The following is a 6112-nucleotide window of genomic DNA, read 5'->3' on the forward strand; positions in this document are numbered from 1 at the left end:
GGAAGCCACCTGGTCTGCACGAGAAAGGAAGCCAACTGGGGGCCGCCCAAACCAAAGGAAGAGTCCCAGGGGACAGAAACTACAGGCATCTTCACAGAGCCTGCTGCCACAGGGCAGAGGCCGGAACCTGTTGGCTCTGACCTGGCCCTGGCCTCCACCGGCCAGCAGCGAGCAATGGCCAGGGCTGAGTGGCATTGCCCCGAGTCACAGCTGGACGGGATCAAGACAGGCAGGACTCCGTGTCCTACAGGGCCCAGCACATGCCCAGCAAGGACAGGAGGCTGAGCTTCACCCCATGGTCCTTCACCCCTATTCCCCGCGCCCCCTGGAGAGGCACCTGGGGTAGAAGTTGCAACAGAAAAAAGCGTGGGGTGGAAAGATGGCTCAGCCCTGGGAGGGCCCTGGTTTGGCTGCCAGCGCCCGGGACAGCTCACCCGTGTCAGCTCCAGGACACGCACTGCTGTCTTCCCCCCTCCGAGGCCATCCACACACACGCCACACAGACACAGACATACACATAGATAAAAATAGAGAGAGAGGGAGAGAGACAGTTCTGGCCCGCCTGGGAAAGCTGCCCCGCCCCTGGCCATTGTCACATACACAAAAGCCCATTTGTCCAAGAGGGGCCAGCGCTAGCTAGCTCTGTCCAGCCAGACACGCCCCCACACCCGCTGCCCAACTGACACTGGTTGTGTCAGACCTGAGTCCACGCTGGGAGGAAGCAGGGAAACTGAGGCCCTGACACTCCTGTCCCCCAGGTGTCCCAGGGCTCCTTCTGCAACCCTCTAAAGCCAGAGACCTGTCCCCGGCCCCTGCTGCCCCCTCTCGGCCGGCCAGACGCCTACGCCCAGGAACTAAGGCACGCTTAGCCAGGCACCACAGGAAAGGGTGTGTGTATGTAGCGTATAGTATATAATATGTGTATGTATGTATAATATGTATAATATATACCTGTATCTGGTGTGGTACCTGGCTCCCGGTGAGGAACCGGAAGAGAGCTGAGCCACCTGCCACGGCCCAGAGGGCAGCTGGCCACCCTGCGGCGTCCCCATTCCCTACGCTCCGTCCTCCTAGCACGTCCTTCTCAAACTTAATTCCCAAGCGACAGAGAGGCCACACCCAGCAGCCCCGTCCACCATCGCCATCCTTGCTCGCTGCGCTCCTTTGCGCACTGAATGCCCACCCCGTGTCACCAGAGATCTGTTTCCAGGCCCATCTCACCGAAAAGGAAACCGAGGCCCAGGGGAGCTCCTGCAGCCTGGTGGTGTCAGAAACTTCCGGGAAGGACAGGGACCCTGGCTCACTCTTCTTTAGAACCGGTTCTTGCCAGTTCAGCGCTGGGCTCAGGACTGTTGGAATTTCTCCTCACCCTATACAGCTCTGAGAGGCGGGCTGGGCGGGCACCATCAGCACCACGGCACACACACACACCCCCCAGGCATACCTCACGGCAGGAGGACGTGGATGAGGTCTCGGGCTCCCCGGCCCGCTGGGCCAGTTCCAGGCCGACACGGCCGGGGGTCGCACTTTCAGAACAGGCATTGCAACGCCAGCCACGACCACGAGGTGGCGACGGCGCTCTGCGCTGGGACCGAAGCCAGCCGCGTGCGAGCCTCGTTCTGACAGATTCCTGTGGGGACCCAAGTGGCGCCCAGGGGAAGCTGAGCCGCACCCCCGGCACCCCCACCCCGCAGGCCCGCTGACACCCAGCGCCCCCGACTGTGAGAGGCAGGCTGCGCCGTGGACAAAGGTCAGCGAGGACACTGCCCGGCAGGCCTCTCTGACCCCTAACCAGTCCTTCTGACCTTTGGGGACCGTGGGTCGGAGAACCCCGAGTCCGCAGGCCCTTCACTTGAGCCTCAAGTCCACCTTCGACCTTGGGGACTCCCCGACACTCCACACCCTCTTCCGGAGGGAGGGATGGAGTTAGTTACCCAAAGGACAGGACAGCGCATCTCACAGCTGTATGTAGGCTATTGCGGCCCCGAGAGTACCAGCTGTGGGACTCTGGACTAACCACGGAGCTTCCCTCCTCCCCAAAGGGGGAGGTAAAAGCTCTTGCTGCCATGCCTGACCCCCCACGTGCCATAAGGAGAGCACCGACTCCCACAACTTGCCCTCTGACCTCTGCCTACCTGTCGCGACAAGGACACACATAAGTCAATCTGATAATTTTTTTAAAGCATTTTTGAATGCTTTGTTCATGCATGTCAGTGTTTACCTACACATGTGTCTGTGCACCGTGTGGGTGCCTGGTGCCTGGTCAGGAGAGGAACTAGAAGAGGCCATGTAGGTGCTGGGACTCGAACCTGGGTCTTCTGCAAGAGCAACAAGTACTCTTAACTGTTAAGTCATCTCTCCCGCCCTATAATTTTTTTTTTTTTTTTTTTTATTTAAGAAACTATTACCTGGTATGGTGACACACACCTGTACTCCCAGCACTCAGAAGGCGGAAGCAGGGGGATCTCTGTGAGTTAGAGTGCAGCCTGGAGTTTCAGGAGTGCGAGGACCGTCCTGAGAAAGGAAGCACACTTGTGAAACAGGATACCGCGTGTGCCGACTGCCTGATACACTCTGCGTTGTGTGGTGCTGGGGACTGGACCTGGGGCTAGGCAAGCCCCGCCCCACTCCTGGCGTCATTACAGGCTAGCTCGCTGTGGCTCCTTCTCTGAAGGCCCCTTGCTGGCGCTGAGAATGATGGGGAGGATGCCGCCTCCAGCGATTAACTTGGCAAACAGTTGAGTTCTTCCGGAGATCAGGCCAGAGAGGCGTGTTCTTGCTGAAGGGCACCGGGAAAGTTCGGAAGAGGCCACACCACAATGTGGTGTTTTGTCAGGACACTGCAGGCGGCCACCGGGCCACAGAGAGTCACCGCTGGATGCATGACTCCGCTCCTTCACAGAGGCTCAGCCCACAAACACACCGTGGCGTTCTGGGACTCAGTCCCTCTGCCAGGAGCTGCGTGCAGCTGTGGCGGCTGCTCACCAAAAGGGGACAGTCTGGTGGGGAGAGGTCGGAGGTCAGGACAGAAGCACACTGAACTCATAGCTGAGGTGAGAGAGTGAGATTCCCAAGGGAAGGTCACAGGAAAGGTCAGCCGTGGTCTGAGTGTGCTCCCACCCCAACCCGCCAATCTGTGGTTGAGTAGTCCTTACTGCTCCTGCAGAGGACCTGGGTTCGGTTCCCCGCACCCACATCAGCGGTTCACGGCCTCCAGGATCTCAACCTCCTGATCCTCAGGTATGTGTATGTATGTGTGGTGTGCATAGACCTGTGCAGTTACACACGCATACACGCATACACACGCATACATGCATACACACACACACACACACACACAATTTTGTTGTTGTTTTTTACTTTGTTGTTGTTGTTTTTCTGACGCAGGGTTTCCTCATGTAGCCCTGGCTGTCCTGGGACCTGCTCTGTAGATTAGTATAGACTGCTGAGGTCAAAGACATGTCTCACCACACTCAACACTCCCCACATCCCAGACAGGGTTTCTCTGTGTAGCCCTGGCTGTCCTGGGACTCACTCTGGAGACCAGGCTGGCCTCACACTCACAGAGATCCTCCTGCCTCTGTTTGCAATATCTAATATATACAGTATATTTTAAACATGTATTTATAGTTGATATAAATATATTCTATATAAATATATATATTTTAAATTAAAAATATATCTTTTAAGTCAGCAAGAGCTAAAGCAGCTGCACATCAGTTAGCGTGCTGGAGCAAGCGAGGTTAGCCTGCACCCTGAGCTCCTGCACACCGGGCCCAAAAACCAAACAGGAAAAGGCGGCCTGCTCTTCATTAGCCCAGACAGCCTCCCTCCCCAGCATTCTCTCGGTGCCTAGGACCTCAGCAACGGCTCCTTGATGGCAACTTTCAATAATGTGCATGCCTGTTTCAAATTTTTATGACGTGCCCTTTAATAAACACTACGCTCTTGGGAGAAATGTGGGTCGCGCCGCTGCCACCCCAGATGAGGTGGGGACCCCGGGCAGGGCCTGCTGGGGAAGGCCGTGTTCTGAGACCCTATTGTCCATCCTCCAATACGGTAGGTTTGAAATAAACACGGCTGCTAGAAATGGTGTCACCACTCAGAGCTTTGATTTGTTTTCAGTTTTCAACTGGGAAGATGGTTTGAATGCCGCAGCAATGAGCCCGGAAGACAGCTATGGGCAGCTGTCGCCGCTGGGAACGGCTCTTCTGACACTGCATCCCACATAAAGCCTCACGTCTCGGGCTTTCCCCACAGCTGTGTGGCCCCGGCTTCATGTGAGAAGAAAGGTTTCCAAATAAAACTGAAGCAAAGTTTCCTCTGACCAGCTGGCATTGGTAGCTCAGCCCGTAGTCTTATTTAGCACTCACGAATGTACGGCAGGAGGATGACCATGAGTTCAAGGCCAGCCTGAACTACAGTAATGAGCTACATTTTAAAAAGTTATAAAGCCAAGAAGTGGTGGCGCATGCCTTTAATTCAGCACTCCGGAGGCAGAGGCAGGCGGATCTCATGTGGTTCAAGGCCAGCCTGGTCTACATAGTGAGCTCCAGGACAGCCAGGGCTACACAGAGAAACCCTGTTTTGAAAACCAGGGCGGGGGTGGGGAGGGGGAGAGAGAGAGAGAATACAAATTAAAGGTGGATCGCTGAAGCCATGGCTGAACCCAGGAGCCTGGTCTCCACAGTCAGCCTTCACTCACGGGAGGGCAGCTCTGCTTCTTCCCTTTGCGCTTTGAGCTGGGCTCCTCTTCCTCAGACTAGCCTTCAGCTTCCGGCTCAACCTGTCTGCCCACCTCAGCCTCCCATGGCCAGGGGCATTACCCGCTGCACCTGGCTCCTGTTTTATTTTGTTACTATGATGATTTAGCCGTGTGAAATTCTTTTTTTAAAGCTTTTGCATTATTATGATTATTACTATTGGCCATTATTACTGATGTATTGAGCATTATTCACATTAATGTGTAGAGGAAGAAAGCTTAAGAAATGTGTCTTCCAGAGCTGTTACACAGAAAAACCATCTCAAAAAACAAAAAAAGGGAAAATAACTAAAAGATACGTGTCTTCTCGGTGCTGGCAAGGCAGCTCCGTGGTTAGGAGCTCTGGCCGCTCTCACAGAGGACTTGTTTCTCAGCCCACAACTAGATGACTCCAGTTCCGGGAGAGCCAAGGACCTCGCACGCCTCTGTAGGCCCTGCACACAGAGACCCTCACACCTATCAAATAAAATGATCTTTTGAAAGAACGGAGAACAGATGAGCAGCTTGACTAGAGGAGACAAGAGAAACCCCGCACACACCCACGGCCGCCTTTCCTCCCCTGCTCCGGCCCAGTTAGCTCCGGTCCACACGTACCTGGCCCACCTGGCTACAAAGAGAGGCAGGAAATACGTCCTTCTCAATAACACCATGAGCAGCGGCTTGAGGGGGTTCCCTAAAAGAGAGAGGCGTGCTTTCTCAGTCACTGTCCTATCACTGTGAAGTGACCCCATGACCAGGCAACCCGAATGAAAGAAAGCATTTAGCTGGGGGCTGGCTTACAGTTCGGAGGTCTAGTCCTTTCTCGCCATCGTGGTGGGGAGAACGGCTGCAGGGCAGTAGCTGACAGCCACATCCTGCCACAGGAAGACAGAGAGAGGCACCAGGCCTGGTGTGGGCCTCTGAAGCCTCGGAGCCCACCCCCAGTGACACACTTTCTCCAGCAAGGCCTCACCTCCTAATCCTTCTAAGGCTTCTAAATCTTCTCGAGTGTTGCCCATTCCCTGATGACCAGGCATTCAAATATATGAGCCTGTGAGGGCCATTCTTACTCAAACCACCACAGACAGATATCAGGGGACAGCTGTTCTGTCACTCGGAGAAAGAATCAGGCTCTTCCGTCTGTCTGGTGGAGGCGGGGGTTTGCTGTATGTCTAAACTGACCCTGGACTTACTACGCAGCTTAGGCTGACCTGGAACTTTCAGAGTTCCCCCGGAGTGCTGAGATTAGAGCAGTGCGCCACCAACCAGGGGATTTTACGAAGAAAGGCGTGAGCTACAGGTGCATGGGAAGACCGGAAGGATCAGGTGGGCTTGGTGGCAGCAGGTGAGGCTGCTGAGGTGAGGGACGCA

General features: G+C 55.2%; 1 long non-coding RNA gene across 1 annotated transcript; it reads right to left on the reverse strand.

Annotated features, from left to right (window-relative positions):
• Positions 1–2209: 2209 nt before the first annotated feature.
• LOC132648310 (uncharacterized) lies at positions 2210–5435 on the reverse strand. The gene is made up of 3 exons (XR_009586677.1): positions 5357–5435; positions 2428–2514; positions 2210–2318 (listed from the first exon to the last, which is right to left on the reverse strand). It is a non-coding gene; the product is annotated as an uncharacterized LOC132648310 (long non-coding RNA).
• Between the last annotated feature and the right edge of the window lie 677 nt (positions 5436–6112).

This window comes from Meriones unguiculatus, chromosome 16 (assembly GCF_030254825.1).
Source record: "Meriones unguiculatus strain TT.TT164.6M chromosome 16, Bangor_MerUng_6.1, whole genome shotgun sequence".
NCBI lineage: Eukaryota > Metazoa > Chordata > Mammalia > Rodentia > Muridae > Meriones > Meriones unguiculatus.